Source organism: Gorilla gorilla, chromosome 1, assembly GCF_029281585.2.
Source record: "Gorilla gorilla gorilla isolate KB3781 chromosome 1, NHGRI_mGorGor1-v2.1_pri, whole genome shotgun sequence".
NCBI classification, from domain to species: Eukaryota; Metazoa; Chordata; class Mammalia; order Primates; family Hominidae; genus Gorilla; species Gorilla gorilla.
This window is the reverse complement of record NC_073224.2, coordinates 36,471,190-36,488,159: the sequence shown is the minus strand read 5'-3', so window position 1 is coordinate 36,488,159 and position 16,970 is coordinate 36,471,190. Positions and strand designations below refer to the sequence as shown.

Here is a 16,970-nt window from a genome sequence, read left to right as displayed (position 1 = left end):
CCTTTTGCGGTCGATTTAGTGCCACGTTTTTCACATTTTGTGCTTTTTTTTTGGTGAGTTCACTGTTTCAAATAGCCCCCAAGTGTAATGCTGAAGTGCTGCCTACTCTAAGTGCAAGAAGGCTGTGACAGGCCTTGTCACACACAGAAAATATACCTGGTTAGGTAAGCCGCTTTGTTCAGGCATGAGTTATGGCGCTGTTAGGCATGCACTCAATGTTAATGAATCAGCAATAAATATATCTTTAAAAAGAAAAACACATAAAACAAGGTTATATATTGATCAACTGATGAAAATGTGACCAGAGTCTTACAGGAACAATCCTGTATTTCTCCTAGAACCAGTAATTCAGTATTCACTAATTCAGTGTTTGCAGTGACTTCAGGAACAAAACTACCACAAATAATGAGAACTGACTGTATATACCAGACAGAAAATATGTTCATACAAAAACCTGTACATGAATATTCATAGTGCCTTATTCATAACTGCCAAAAGTAAAAACAACCTAAATATCCATTAACCGATGAGTGGATAAACAACATATGTACATCTATACAATGGAATATTATTCAGCCATAAAAATAATGAAGCACTGATACATGCTACAACATGGATGAACCTTGAAAACACTGCGTTAAGTGAAAGAAACAAAAGGCCACATATTTTATGATTCCATTTATATGAAATATCCAGCAGAGGCAAATCCATAGAGACAAAATGTAGGTTAGTGGTTGCTGGGGGCTGAGGGGTGGAGACAGAGGATGGGGAGTGACTGCTAATAGGTATGGAGTTTATTTTTAGATGGTGAAAATGTTATAGAATTAGATAATGGTGATGTTTGCACAGTCCTGTGAATACACTAAAAACCACTGAAATGTTTACTTTAAAATGGTGAATTTTTTCGGATGTGACTTATATCCCAATTTCAAAAATAAGAAAGGTATAAAGTTCCAGTCATTAGACCAGTGGTTGTTAACTTGAGTGTGCATGAGGATTCCCTGGAGGGCTGATGAAAACAGAGATTCCCGAGTCTCATCCCCCAGAATTCTGATTCTGAAGGTCTGGGGTAGGGTTTGAGAATTTGCTTTTCTAGTAAGTCCTCAGGATGATGCTGCTGCTGCTGTTCTGGGACCCACATTTTGAAAACCACTGTATGTTTGAGCTCCTAGAGGGTAGGAAAGGTAACTTTCATCTCTGTATCTCCTAATTCACCTAAAACAGAGCGAATCTTGGAAGGAAAAGGACAGGGAAAAGGAAGAGTGAAATATTTACTTGAGGAAATATATTAAAGGAGTCAATCCCTAAAATCTTAGGGTATGCTGATTTCATGTCATATGTATGCCAAATGCTGTAATACCAAAAATTCCCATGACAAAATGGAATTAAAGAATTAAAATAAAAATGAAGGTATTTTAACACTCTTTGATCATCTGAACAGTATTTTGGTTCACTTTATTAAAGCAGCTAATCCTATTTCACTGTGCTTTTCCTTTCAAGAAATGCAAACAAAGGTTCTAGAATTGTTGATCCTATAAAGAAATCCCTTAAATTAAATATAGTGTCACAAAAACCAAAGACCTGTATTCTCTAACTCAGAAACTTGTAAATTCTTATTTATATTTTTTATCAAAATTACAGATTTGTATGTCTAATCACTTCATTTAAACATTTGGGGTCCATGTAAAAATAGACAAGTTAAAGTACACTTTTGGTATTGTCACATGGGACACATAATTATTTTATAAATAAATATTATCCCCAATTACTTCAATATGTTTCTCAATATATTATTCAGAGTGAAAAGGAAAGTACTAGTGACCTTACGATGTTCTAATATTTTCTGAAAACAGTATCCTTTTTGTCGTAGATCATATTATTTAGGTATCTTTCTTCATTATGAGGAAGACAAGGGCATGGGGGAGGGAAAAAGAGACTAGAGCCTGCAGGAGAGGCACAACACTTGGTACTTTTAGAAAAGTGATAAAACAGCTGCTGATTAACAAACTCTTTCCCAGCTGCACCTAGTCAAAAATGCAATTCCGGATTCTGTTACATTTATTAACATTTAAAAGTCTTGTCTATTTATTTTTTTTCTTAGCATTAAGTGTCAAACAGTTATGAACAAGTAAACTGTGGTACATTGTAGATACTGCTTCAGCAAGATATTTCTTTCAGTATGGTCAAATTAATAGTTTAGTAATTTGGAAGTACAAGTTCAGAAAAACTAATCATACCAAAGTTCTGAAGATAATATTCTATATTGGATTTTGATGTTTCCAGAGTACAAATAGTTCCATACCCACTGAAAACTTCAGACCAGAGCATTATGCTGCCCAAGTCATAGCCCAGTGCAGGGAATCACTGAAGACTTGAAGTTAGTCTCAGCTCTACCACTCACTGGCTATGTAACCTTGAACTCATCACTGAATCAAGAGGTTACAGTCTCCTTATCTACAAAATCCAGACACTAGATGAGATGATCTCATAGGTCCCTGCTGGCTCTGAATTCAGTTTTTATGAATTTGGATATCACTGCAAATAGATAAGATAAATCCCAATTTTACTACTCAAACCTGGATTATTTAAGAAAAGACCATGCATTCAAAGTTGAATTATCAAGTCTGGAGCAGAGACAATATTGCAAGCAAATTGCAGGAAAACAAAAAAAATTCAAGGGATGCTGAAATTCCTCCCCAACAATTTGGAAATATGTACATCTGTCTTATATATTCCTCTTACGCAACGATGGACATTTCTTCTTTCTTATCTCATTTCCTGTTGAAAATTCTACCTCTAAAATCTGCAATTTTTACAACGGAAAATTTTATGGCCTTGCTGGTCTTCCATAGTCTGACATCTTCACCCTTATGACCTCGTGGCTCTACAGTCTTTATCCATGTCCTTTCCTATTTTTACTTGCTTTGTGCTTAGTTAAGAGCTCATCGTCAGCATTTATTTACTTCACCAGCATTCCAGCCTTTCAAAGAGCTCCACTAAACTTGCTCTCCCTGCCCTTCTTTTTTTCCTTTCTCTCTTAGGTTTAGAAATGTTACTGAAAAAAGTCACCAGACAAGGAAGCAGAGACCTAAAACAAATGCACACTCTCAACTCCAGAGGGCTTACAATGCGGCTGTGATTCATCTCATCTATCATAGATTCTCCACTGGAAATCTCCACAAGCATGGCTGGAAATCTTTCTCATGCTCCCTACCTTAACCTTCTCAGCAAATGATGCCACCTATTTTATGGGAAAGAATGAAACTATTTGACTATGAGTTCCTTTAAACACTACCACCTGTACTTCAAACTTTTTCTGGAACTTGTCCCTTACCTCTCAGTGTCCAACCCTCTTTCCTGCTATTAATTACTGTATTTATCCACTGTATCTTTGCTCCCCAATAAGGTAGCCACAAGCCACACGTGGTGACTTAATTTTAAATTGATTCATATTAAATGAAATTTAAAAATCTCAGTGTTCCAGTTGCACAAGGCGTCACATTTCAAGTGCTCAAGAGTCATATGCAGTTCACGGCTTCTGAATTGGGCAGTGCAAATAGAGAATATTTTCATCACTACAGACAGTCTTACTGGACACAGGTACTCTCAATCTTGACCACCATGTCTCTTTACTCTGTCTCACTCTGCCTCCCCAAGTCCATCTTCATTTTTCCATCTTTGTCAAATTGTTAATTACTTACAAAAAATATTTAGATTTCCCCTAGCCTGAAAAATTCCTTCCCTTGGCCTGCTAGTCCTCAGGCTACTCACCTATCTTTTCCTTTCCTTTGCCAGACAATACTCAAGTTTTAACCCCATCTCGTTCCTTCACTTCCTGCAATCTTACCTACCATCTAATAAAACTGTTTCTTCAAAAATGAAACCCAGTGGTCCTTTCTCAATATTCATTTTCTTTACATTTCTTCATTTACCAACTTTGTTGGTAAATATTCTTTTCTCTTTACTTAGTTTCCATTATTCTAACATTCTCTATCTCTTTAACCTCTATTCCATTTTCTTGGCAGATCTTCTTAATTCTGTTATTCTAAATCTTGAGCAATATCCAATGGTCTTTTCCTTTGAATTTTCTGCTTTATGTTTCCTGCCTATATTGTCACACTCCAATTTCTATTATAAGTTCCATTTCTGCAGCTTCTACTCTCTAAGGACATTTCAATGTATATATCCTGCCAGCAGCTCAAACTCAATTTAAAATACAAATGATCTTATCATCCTCAAACAACTTCTTGATTTTCCTACTTCTGTCCACCCTTTCAGTCATTTAAGCCCAAAATTTTCACTTAAATATGTATTTATTGAACACCAGATCTGTGCTGCATCCTGAGCTAGGGCAGGAGTCATCTTTGACCTTTACACCCTGTATACCCTTGTTCATTCATTCCCAAGTCCTAGCCATGGTCACATATAGCCATCCTTTCCATTTCCTCTGCTACTTTCTTAGATTAACTTTCCCTTGAATTACTACAACAGCCTAATAGATGTGACCCTATCTATGGTCTCCTACCTTTTCTACCTTATCTAAGCAACATAGAGCTTCTCGATACATCATATAAGAGATAGATCTGATCAAGCTGCTCTTCAGTCCAAAAAAACACTCATGGCTCCCCCACTAGTTTAAACATCTTAGCTGGCACACAAGATTCTCCATTATCTGGGCTCTTTCCCCTCCTACTCACTGCCCTTGCCAAACAGAATTTGCTTTACTCCAAACAAGCTTTCACACACACCCTCACACCCTCAGTGCTTGTGCTAGTCTTTCTACCAGCAATGGCCTTTGTTCACATTTCCAACTTCCATAATCCCATCCATTCTTCACAACACACAGCAAACAACATGAAACCTTCTCTGATTACCTAAGCCAGAAATTCTCTCTTTCTATTCTAAGTTACATACATGACCTGAGATCCCTCATGGTACTTAGCACATGTCTTTTTTTATTGTGGTCATTTATATATCTCTTTTACCCTCTTAATCTATATGTAAAGGCACAGGTTCTATTATAATCATTTTTATACCCCTTAAGAAGGGATATAAAGTATATTATACCATGTACTAGGTCAAATATTTATACTTGACAAATGTTTATTGAACAAATGACATTTTATAACTTGTTATTACATATATCCTTTATTAAGCAGAATACAGTATTGAAATGTAGCCTACAAATTAATATTCAGCATACAAAATCCTATTTTACTGCTGATTTATATGGGCCCCACAATATGTTGCACTATTCTCAGCTTTTAAATTCTGAATACTAAACTGCTACTGAATAATAAGGAATGATAGTAATTAGCTTTCACCCTTTTCTCAGTAGAGGTTGCTCCAGAAGCTAACATGCAAGCATATTCTTGGGTAGTTTTTATAATTTTATTTTTTGTTTTGAAGGTAGAATTTTCCCATGGCATTGACAGAAATATTTTTAAACAAGCAAAAAAAAAAAATAAGAGTTTTCACTTATAGTGAGTCATTAAGTATAAGTCTGTAGCTTAATTGCCAATTACTTTTTTTCTTTTTTGTTTTTTGAGATGGAGTCTCACTCTTTAGCCCAAGCTGGAATGCAGTGGCATGATCATGGCTCACTGCAACCTCCGCCTCCAGGGCTCAAGTGATTCTCGTGCCTCAGCCTCCCGAGTAGCTGGGACTACAGGCATGCACCACATCCAGCTAATTTTTGTATTTTTAGTAGAGACAGGGTGTTTCACCATGTTGCCCAGGGTGGTCTCGAACTCCTGAGCTCAGGAGATCTGCCTGCCTTGGCCTCCCAAAGTGCTGGGATTACAGGCGTGAGCCACTGTGCCTGGCCCAATTAATCTTATAGTAGCAAATATGATTTCTGTGATAAAGTGTCTTAGAAATAAGTGAATCTGGGAAATCTTAGTTTTCATTTATTATGATCTTTGCTTCATTTGATTATAGACTAGAAAACCATATGCATTTTATCACTATACAGAAAGCATTTTGGTCATCTAGAATGAAATTTCCTTAATATTAACTTATATACTATCAAAAATTTTAATAGTGATCAGAAACTGGGGTACATATTTTAAAGCAAAAACCATAGAGATCATTAAATTTGAGAGAAAATGTAGTTTTTCATTTTTCTGTGAAGACAAAAGTCTGACTAATGCTAAAAAATAGGCAAAATTCCAACCCTCCTTAACGTAACCAAAAAATTACTATTAAGAAAACTTTTTAAATGTGAAAACTAACTCAAGCAGGTTAGTTTATTACAGATTTCACACTGGAATTCAAGGGAACATTTTGTCTTTAACAAGAGTTTTTCTCCCACACAAAGTATAGTGTTATGTTTTAGAGGACAGAAGGCTCATATTTGATAGTTTTATATCAAAAACAAGCTGAATCACTTCAGCCATAACAAAATAAGTAGACTGTAGATCATCTAAATATATAATCTGTGCTGCACTATGATTTAAAAGCAAATCACAATAAATCCATGGGCTCTGGAGAGTTTCCAAAATATTTTTGGTTTGTGATACAGCATTTCAAAATGTAATATTTTACTTTTATGATAGAAACTCTTGGCAGGAGATTTACTCCTTGAATGAAGACCACTATGTCTTGAAGAGTCTAATCAGAACATTCTCTTTAACAGTTTCAGTTGTATTTTGTTCCCAAACTCTAAATGCATCTACATGCATGTGGTATGCATAGATTAAGAGAGGTTATAACTAATACACTGAAATTTTCTGTAAGACATCAAACATTTATAGAGAAGGTTACCTTTACTGTATGTCATGAAATAAAAATACATGCAAATTAATTTTCCAAGTTAGACTCCGTAGGAATATAAATATCACCTGCATACAAACACCTGTCATCATTGCTAAAGGCTTAGATTAAGTATAACTTAGATTACAGCAACATTAAGAAAATGACACATCACATTCCCAAAAATAAAATGAAGTTGTATGGAAAAAGGGAAATGAAAATTCAAATCCCATTTTATTTAAACTTTCTGTAATATGTGGTAATATTTTTGGCAAGGAAAGAACCTTAAGCTACCCAAGCTCTAACGTAGAAAACATTAGGGTTAGTAGGGTTAGATATTTCACTAATGTAGAGGGAGTTGTTTTATATGTTGAAAACACGTGCATTAGTTATTCAGAAGTTCAAACAGTTCAAAATTATGTCATGCCATATCTAGCTTCAGAAATTTGTTTATATGAAATAAAATGCTGTGGTTTGCCACAGTTACTACGGTTACCACAGGACTGAACGAAGGGGGACAGATGCAGAAATGAAAACTTAAAACAAAAGCAACTGTTTTAAAGAAGAGATCAGGGGAAGAGGAGGGCTCCCTGCTTCTAGTGAGCAAAGGCAGCAGCCCTGAGCTTCTACAGCCCTTCATATTTACTGGGTCGACAGAGCAGGGAGGAGCAGATAACGATTGGTCAGCTGTTTGATTGATCACAGGTTCACATTACTGCTAACAGGCTTCAATGTGCCTAATCACAAGAAACACTGCGCTCGGGGCGTGACTTCCCTCAGCATTCCTTCTGCGCGGCAGATGCAGTTAGTCAGTTTGCCAACATTCTGCATTTATGAAAAGTTTGCTGTTTACTCATATAGCCTCCAGTGGTATACTAAGTTGATCACGATCCCCACTCTTTCGGCCTGCACCATCTCTCCCTTTGTTTTTTAATTAATTGAGAAAGGCAATTGCAGGCTGTGCAGCCCTTAATTGCCGGTTGGTGGTTCGTTCAGTCTTCACATTCAAATTCAACTGGCTTATGGCTCCTACCGGGGGAACCAAGCCCGTGGTTGGGATCCATGGCTCCCTCCAGTCTCCAGTTCCGTGGTTGCACACATCTTGAGGGCACCCACACGGTTTGTACATTTCCTATAAAAACACAAGCATACCCTCATCCCCACATTAGTAAATCAACCCAAACAAAAGCAAAGGCTTTTGTGGCTGCAGCCAGGAGGCATGCCGTTGCTGAAGCATCTGCTCCACAAGCTGTATCTCAGCTTCTGCCTCTTTGGTTAATTACCCCGGGGTAAAACTTTCCATTGATAACAAGAGGCAGGCTCTTTCTGATTAACAGAAGGCACAGAGAAAACAAATCAAGGCTTATTCTTCTCGTGCAATAGCACAGTAAAAAAATCAGTCCTCAAGATCTATTACCATGAGAGACCAGTCTCTTGCTCCCATATCCATAAGCCCACACAACTTCTTTTCTTCAATCTGCACTGCACAAGTGGGTCTACTAGATACTATGGGTTGTGATAAACTTCCCATGTAGTTGTACTTCCAAATCCCTCGATTCCCTCATCTCTCCTTTCGTGGAGAAGGGTGCAATTTACAGGGAATAAGGAACAGTTGAGCAATGTATTTTCCCAGTTCAAAAACCCAAAGATCTTGTGACATTACCACTACCTGAATTTCTCCTTCACAATCAAAATCAACAACTCCTGGGACTATAGTAATGCCCTATAAGTTAAGATGACTTGTGCCCAAAATTAATCCTATGTATCCTGTTGGCAAAGGTCCCCAAATACCAGAGGGAATCTTAGTGGGTTTGTTTCCTCCAATTAACGTAACCAGTTCTCTGACTGGGAAATCCAATACTGTGCTTCCAGGTGTTCCTGAGGAGAGGGAATCAATATGCCTCTGGAGACCCACCCCTGAAACAGAATTGTGGCCTGGATGGGGAATGTCCTCATTGTTTGAGGTGCCCGGGTCCAGGCCCCCTTCTCATTTCCCAACAGGGAGGTGCCGTTTTGTTGACATTTTGAATGGCATTGATTAGCACAATGATTTCCCTTATTGCAATGAGGGCAAAGTCCTGGCATTTTTTCTGTTGAGAGGGGAACCGTGTTATAAGATCCCTTCTGCCCAGAGGTCTGACAGCATTCTTTGTTGAAATGTCCAATTTTTCTACACTTACGACTTTTTCCCACTTTAGTCCCCTTGGATCAACTACCAAATCGGCCATTGCTTGAACCAACATTGTAGAGCAATGAAGCTCAGTTCCCATATCTTGACAAGCTCTGAGAAAGCCTCCCAAGTTTTTTGTACATCTCACAGGTGCCAGTGCACATTTACAATCCACGTTTGCAATCTCAAAAGCCAAAGTTAAAGTTAGCCTTCCTGTAGCCATAAAAGAGGACCATACAAGGCAATTTTCATCCTCCCTCTTCTGTTCACCACGCTTGATAGGTGCTGTGGGTGGTGCAAAAAATTCTCTCCAATTTTGAAATAATGACAAAAGGACAATATGAACCAAATTCCAAACAGAAAAGAGAAAAGAAATAGCCAAATTCTTCCCCATGTTACCCTGATTCAAAACCTTCCCATTCTCTTTACCTCTTTAGGGCACTGACCTTATATTGCTGCTGGCAGGCTTGTAAAGGGGTTTCTCGTTCGTCTGATCAGTCTCACTTTCTCTGTTCCAGCAGACCTTCCTCATTCAAGTCCCTATAGGACCCTATCTGTCCCTGTCTGTCCCTCCCTGTCCCTGCAAGTCTCTGCTAGTCTCTATCTGTCCCTATCTGTCCCTGTTCGCCCCTGTTTGGGTGCCACTTGCCGCAGTTTGCCACAGTTACTACGGTTACCACAGGACTGAATGAAGGGGGACAAATGCAGAAATGAAAACTTAAAACAAAAGAAACTGTTTTAAAGAAGAGGTCCGGGGAAGAAGAAGAGAGCTCCTTGCTTCTAGTGAGCAAAGGCAGCAGCCCTCAGCTTCTACAGCCCTTCATATTTACTGGGTAGAAGGAGCAGAGAGAAGCAGATAACGATTGGTCAGCTGCTTGATTGATCACAGGTTCACATTATTGCTAACAGGCTTCAATGTGCCTAATCACAAGAAACACTGCGCTCGGGGCATGACTTCCCTCAGCATTCCTTCTGCGCGGCAGATGCAGTTAGTCAGTTTGCCAACATTCTGCATTTATGAGAACAGTTTGCTGTTTACTCTTATAACCTCCAGTGGTATACTAAGTTGATCACAACCCTCACTCTTTCAGCCTGAAACAATAAAATTCTGCAAGATGGTTGTGAAAAGATAAGAAATAAGGTAATGACAAATGGGCAGGAGTAAGGATATTTATTTATATCAGAATTTAAGAGTATAAGAAATATGCTAGAATATTTTACTTAGGTCTCTTTAAAAACCCTTGAAAATATACCAACACAGATGTGTTGTTAGGCTCAAAACTTAGGCCTGGCTGAAAGAATATATTTATAAATGACATACATTAGAAACTACAATTAAGTCATAGAAGGCAAAAGCGTATCCTAACATATTTAAGGGCAGCATGTCACTAAGCTCAGCAAATGCCATTTCAAAAACACTGAAACAAAACTCATTACAATTGATTGGCATGCTCCACAGTCAGGCTCTTCAAGACCAAGGTATCTTTCACATATTTATTGCAAACTCCAATGCTGAAAGCCTAGGCAAGTCCTAGCTGACCATTACCATCCTTAATGGTAGACTTTACTGGGCTGTTAGCCAGAATGAACCTCCTGGGTGTGGATCAGCAAATGCTCCAGTTTGTATTGTGAAGTGTAAACACAAGAAGAGAGCTGTCCCAATGCCCATATCAAGCAACCATATATGTGCCATAAAGTATGCTACTATGTTGGGGAACACCCAAACGACTCAGAATGCTGTAACTGGGGCTAGATAAAACCTGTAGCAGTCATCAGAGGCACCTTTAACCTTAAATATTTTAGAGAAGAAAAATCCACAGGTTAACCTGTTCCAGGTACTCAAGCCAGGATCATTATACTTTTGACAAAAATGAAGAGGGTAAATATTTAAAGTGAATTCTCATATTTCTATTTCTATACAACTCACTACCTAATCTTATAATGAAAATTGCCATGACAAATATGTTATAAGTATTGGTTCAGGCACTGAATTTGCAAAGAAACACCAAAGGAGATGGGCATTCTAATACTTTGGTTACAAAGCAACAATAACAACAAAAAGTAAGCGTACACAATTATTGATAGCAGGAAAGTATTTTATTTACTAAGCAGGTCATGGTATCAGAGTTCTGAGTTATGTTAGCAACAAGATAACCTGTGCCTTAAAAAGAAACAGAAGAGACATTTATCACCATGCTGTTAGTAATATTCAGTATTAGACCTTGGCAAAGATCTGTCACCGACCATGCCTAATACTACAAGAGAATGAAAGATGAAAGAAAAGGTTGAGGAGCTGGAAAAATGAAAACTAGTAAGTTCTTTGTTGCATTCCTAAATTAAGGCATCTGCCCTGGTTAATCACCCAACACTATTTGCTTTCCTGATATCTAGGTCAATGACCAAGAATTCTAATGACTTAAGTATGGACTCTACTTAATATCTTCAAGTTACATTGTCTTACTCATACAGTCAACACAGCCCTCAATCACACTGAAGGAATGTTATACACTCCTCCTTCCCATCCCTATGGGATATTAGTCAATGCAGCATCCATTCCTTCCTTTGCCAAGTGTAATGCCTTGGTAATACACATCTACACCCTGCTGGCTTTGCAGGGAGTTAGTCAAATCCAGCATCAAGCGTCAAGCTCAGATCCCCTGTATAGGAACAAATGGAATTGTCATAAATCTCTAAAATAATCCCTAATCTTGCATAAAGCTAAAATGTACCATTTATTTAGATCAAAGAAGCATAACTTTTGGAAACAATTGCTTTTCCCAGTCTCTGACTGTATTTGCAATGATGGTTCCTGTTGATACTGATACACTGACAACAGCGACTCAGACAGTGTCCAGACAACCACAGCTGAACTCAGATTTTAGAAAGCCAGGAGCATATGAAAAATGCTCAGTCATTGTTATTATGATCTTTTTTCCCTTTCCTTCCTTCCTTTTTAATGAATGAATGAATGACAGAGTCTTGCTCTGACACCCAAGCTGGACTGCAGTGGTACAATCATGGCTCACTGCAGCCTCAAACTCCTGGGCTCAACCAATCCTCCTGCCTCAGCTTCCTGAATACCTGGTACTACAGGGGCAGGCTACCATCCCCGGCTAATTATTTTAATTTTAATTTTTAGTAGAGATGAGGTCATGCTGTGTTGCCCAGGCTGGTCTCGAACTTCTTGGGCTCAAGAGATCCTCCTGCCTTGGCCTCTCAGATTGCTGGGATTATAGGTGTGAGCCACCACACCTGGCCTATGATCTTAACTTATTCACACCTTTTGACATTGCCAAAAACTAAGTTTTACAAGATCTCTCACCATATCTCTGGTGATGGGAGGAGGAAGGGAAGGATAATGGTCTCATATTCATAATAGTATTTGCAGTGCCTATTCTCACAGTGATAAATGACTATAACCTTTTCAAGAGGATGAGTGAAAGAAAGAGGGAGGCAAGAAGAATGAAAAAGGAGGTAAGGTCCTGGTAACATATCATCTTGTTTCTAAAGACAAAGCCCCTTGAACTGTTCCAAAGAAAACTTATAATCCAAATTAATAACAATGTACGAACATCACCAGGTCACACAAAAAAATTTTTTCTGAACCCAACTTCAAAGCATAAAATGAATATCCCTTTGGTGTAATATATTTTGGAAGGCAATTAAATTTGTATATAGTAATACACATTTATTTCTGGATTTAAGTACCATATTTGAAAAGTCCAACTGAGTATTTGCATAAGTCTCCCTAAAGGAGTTTTTATTTTTACAAAGTTTCTTTTAAAAACTTAAATCCTGGTCCCTTTGATCCAGACTAACTTCAAATAGAGAAGCAAGGAATTTCAAACAACCCAAAGATTTTAATGATTTCCTTCAGATCACCTAGCATTAGAGAAAACCTATGTAAGCTTGGGTTAAAAAAAAAACAACAACACATATAACAGTATGAGTTATATAAGCAGACCCTACCCATTTTTTTTTAAATTTAGAATGTATTTGAAAAAGATGAACTATTCCCACACTTAAGTACAAATTTGGAATTAAAACAAGTTACCCCCACTTGGATTTAGAGTGTATCAAACAAGGAGTTTGAATCTCAAATTTTATAGAAGTTATTGCAAAGATAAATACTATTAAGAGATTCCTATTTTATTTATTCCTTTTTTTTTTCTTTTTTTTGTAGAGATGTAGTCTTGCTATGTTACTGAGGCTTATCTCAAACTCCTAGTCTCAAGAGATCCTCCCATCTTGGCCTCCCAAAGTACTGGTATTACAAGCGTGGGACACCATGCCCAGCCTTATCTACTCCTTTACTGAATGTTTAGTGCTAGTACCTTGCAACTTTTTTTAAAGACAAAAAGTTAAGGAGTAAAAGCAGAGAGTAAAAAGAAAAAGGAAGCCCATCACAGATAATATCTTATTGCTAAGCAAATAGAAGAATGATTACAAGAGAAATATAATTCAAGTAATTTAGATATTTTATGATTCAACTTCTTTTGCAAATAAACTCTAACTTAGAAGTTCATATTCTAGATCATTTGAGTCTAACAGTAACGTCTCTATATTGATACATGCAAGCTAGCATTTTGATATATAAAAGTGAATGGTCTTATCTATAAAAATAAAACTTAATTTATTTGCTTAATTTGTTAATATTCTATAAAATAATTCGGTCTTAATATTAGATTTCACTTCTAACTATTGTATAGGTAAATCTTCAAAGAGAATACAAGCAACTACCAAGTACCAAGAAGGTGGGGTACAGGCCATACTTCTCACATCAAAACAAACCTTTCTAATTTACTAAGTTCCAGTCACTATTTTTTTTACTATATTCCAAAACTTTAAAGTCTAATTAGAAGTTTTTTCAAGTACAAAGTTCTTGTTTTTGTTTTCATTTTAGCATTTCTGCTATAAATATCTAGTCATGCAGGTTGAGAGTGCAAATTGTCTCATATCCCAAGATCACATCACTGCATATGGCAACTATGCTTCATTCTTGCTCCCATTACATCACAGGTCAATACTCAGACATGAAAGCACGTCCCTATCACTCTGCCATTTTTCTAACTCACATTCTTTAGTGAAACTTCAAATAACCAAATAAGTTCAACAAAAGTTTACTCAAACTTCAGAATATACTATGATTGGCTTTATTATTCTGCTGGCTAATAAGGCCTGACAATAAAATAAAGTTAAAAAGAAACACTTTGACTAATCCATGAGTCAACTCACTATAACCTTTAAGAAACCCCTTTAAGAAAACGATTTCAACAAATGAGGAAACCAAGGCAAACAGAAATAGAGGAGGAGAGAATGAAGAAAGGAAGTAACAGAAGTAAAAAGAAGTAAAAAGAAAGGAAGTAACAGACTGTAAAGGAAATGTGGGAAAAGGAAAACAGCCATAAGCAGTAACAAGGTGATAAATGTATGACATACACATCAAATAGTGGGAAGAACATAAGCAAAGCAGAAGCTAAGGCAATCTGAGGGAAAAGTAGGAAACTGAGGGGAGAGGACAAAATACAACACTAGAAGCAGGTAAGTCAGAAGAAAAAGTAGGTGCTTTATGCTGCAAAGTAATCTAGCTTCTAAAACAATTTATTGAGAGAAAAATACATAAACGGTCCAAATTGCTACTCTATGCAAACCTATAGATTAATTGCAGAGATATGAAGATATGATTAAGCCCTCTTGCAAACAGTGGCTCTTCTTTAAGTTCCAACTTATTTTTTTTTCTTATAACCTCAAAAGATTCATTATAATTCTGGACATACAGCAACTTGGTTAAAGCACATTAGTAAGAGCTTATGAAAAATAAGGTACTTCTGGGAATTCCAGAGACAAGATTCAGATTCCTCCGGCCCATGGTCAAAGATCACATGAGTGCTGGCTGCTGCAACCACATATTCGATTCCTTGCTATTCTTTAAGTTGGCATCCACCATCTCACTTCCTCATTATAATCTCTTCCTAGTCCACTTGTAGTTTATAAGCAACATGATTTGGTTTTCATGCTGGTGTGTGAGATGTGCCTCCCTCAAACCTTGTTACTATGTTGGCACATTACCAGTTTGACATGAAAACAAATGGGCCAGGGACAGTGGCTCATGCCAATAATTCTAGTGCTCTGGGAGGCTGAGGCGGGAGGATCACTTGAGGCCACGAGTTGGAAATCAGCCTTGGCAACATAGCAAGACCCTGTCTCTACAAAAAAATACACACACAAACAAAAAATTAGCTGGATGTAGTGGCATGCACTTATAGGCTCAGCTATTTGGGAGGCTGAGGCAGAAGGATTATTTGAGCAATCCCAGGAAATTCCTGGGAGTTTGAGGCTGCAGTGAGCTATGACTGCACCACTGCAATCCAGCCTGGACAAAAGAGCAAAACTCTGATTCTAAAAGAAAAAAAAATTAAAAGCCAAAAAAAAATTTCTTCCATCTGTAAAAGAGGAAAAAGAAGGGTACTAGAAGGTGCCCCTTCCTTTAAGAGTTCCTTAACCCTTGCTCTACAGTTTTATACTTGAAGCAAAGTAAATACCAACTTCTCCCAGTCTCTTTGGTGCAAAGATACCCTTTGTTCTCTAGACAATACAAATTGGAAGCAGGCTCTGGTTTACAGAAGATTCTCTCTGATGCTATGATATCACTTACTTTATACTAATATCTAATTGGCCTTCATTCAGTCTAAGGATCAACCAAGGAACAAAGCAAAAACAGGCTTTAACCAAAGCTGATATAATACAAAGAGGTAGAGCCTTTCAAATTACCTAAGCTAATCATCAGAAAAAGAAAACACAACTTGAGAATATGGCATTTTACAAAGAAAAAGAGAAAGTCCTGAAGACAATTACTGTGAATTTCTTAAAGATACATATGTTGCTCATTTAGAGAAGACAAATTGCTAGGGCTTGCCTGGAAAAAAGTCAGCTAAAAAGGATACCATCTCATTTATCTCAATACAGATACCCCAGTGCCTACCAGAAGGATTCCAAAAGGTTCAAAATAACCTCCCCAATCACTCTCTTACATAAACCCTGGCCAAACTACCCTCAAAATGAGTCACTACCTAAATGCAATTTGCTCACATTGCTCTTTTTCACTGCACAGCCTCCAATGAGATTGACAAAGCCGAATCCTACATATTTCTTCAAGGTACACCTAAATTTCCTTTTCTCTGTTTAGACTGCTTTGACTCAGAAGTCATTCTCTCTTTTGGTTACCTAACAACAAGGTCCTATTGGACATATTGGACATTTGCAGTATCTTAAGAGCTTATTTTTGTAGTTAAATTAAATTAATGCTATAATTGAACAAATCATGTTCACACATTTCAAATACAAGAAATGACTACTTACATCTCTAATATTTCAATCAATTTCACTATTATTTTCTAAGCCCACCACACCTTCCCTCTGGGACATTTTTTCCTACTGAGTGCACCACTTAGTATTTCTTTTAGAAAGGTTATGTGAATGGTAAATACTCTTATACTCTTATTCCACATATGTTAAAATGTCTTAATTTTGCCCTCATCCCTTTTCGTTTGTTTGTTTCTTGGAGACAGGGTTTTACTCCGACCCCCAGGCTGGAGTGCCATAGTGCAATCATGGCTCACTGTAGCCTCGACTTCTCCAGCTCGGGTGATTCTTCCACCTCAGCCTCTTGAGTAGCTGGGACTACAGGTACACACCACCATATCTGCTATTTTTTGTATTTTTTTATAGAGACAGGGTCTTGCCATGTTGCTCAGGCTGGTCTTGAACTCCTGCGCTCAAGCAATCCTGCCACTTTGGTCTCCCAATGTGCTGGAATTACAGGTGTGAGCCACCGCGCCAGCCTCATCCTTGAATAATAGTTTAGAAGGACGACATTAGGGATATTACAGAACCAGCAGACAACTTTTTCAGTTTCTGGTCACTAAACTGTGTTTTTATCCTACTTTTGCCCCTTAGTTCACAGCTTACAATAAGACCACAGCCCCAGGCAGAGCTGGCAGCTAACGTTTTAGTGTCTATTAACAATGATGGAAATCAGGCAGGGGGA

The 16,970-nt window shown here is 37.6% G+C and overlaps 1 protein-coding gene and 1 non-coding gene across 5 annotated transcripts in view; one reads left to right on the top strand and one right to left on the bottom strand.

Moving 5' to 3' along the window:
* Positions 1 to 16,970, bottom strand: part of DISP1 (dispatched RND transporter family member 1) — a 188,333-nt gene that overhangs the window by 76,873 nt on the left and 94,490 nt on the right. The gene's annotated exons all lie outside the window — the stretch shown is intronic.
* LOC115932422 (small nucleolar RNA U13) lies at positions 14,899 to 15,002 on the top strand. The gene has a single exon (XR_004068706.2). It is a non-coding gene; the product is annotated as a small nucleolar RNA U13 (small nucleolar RNA).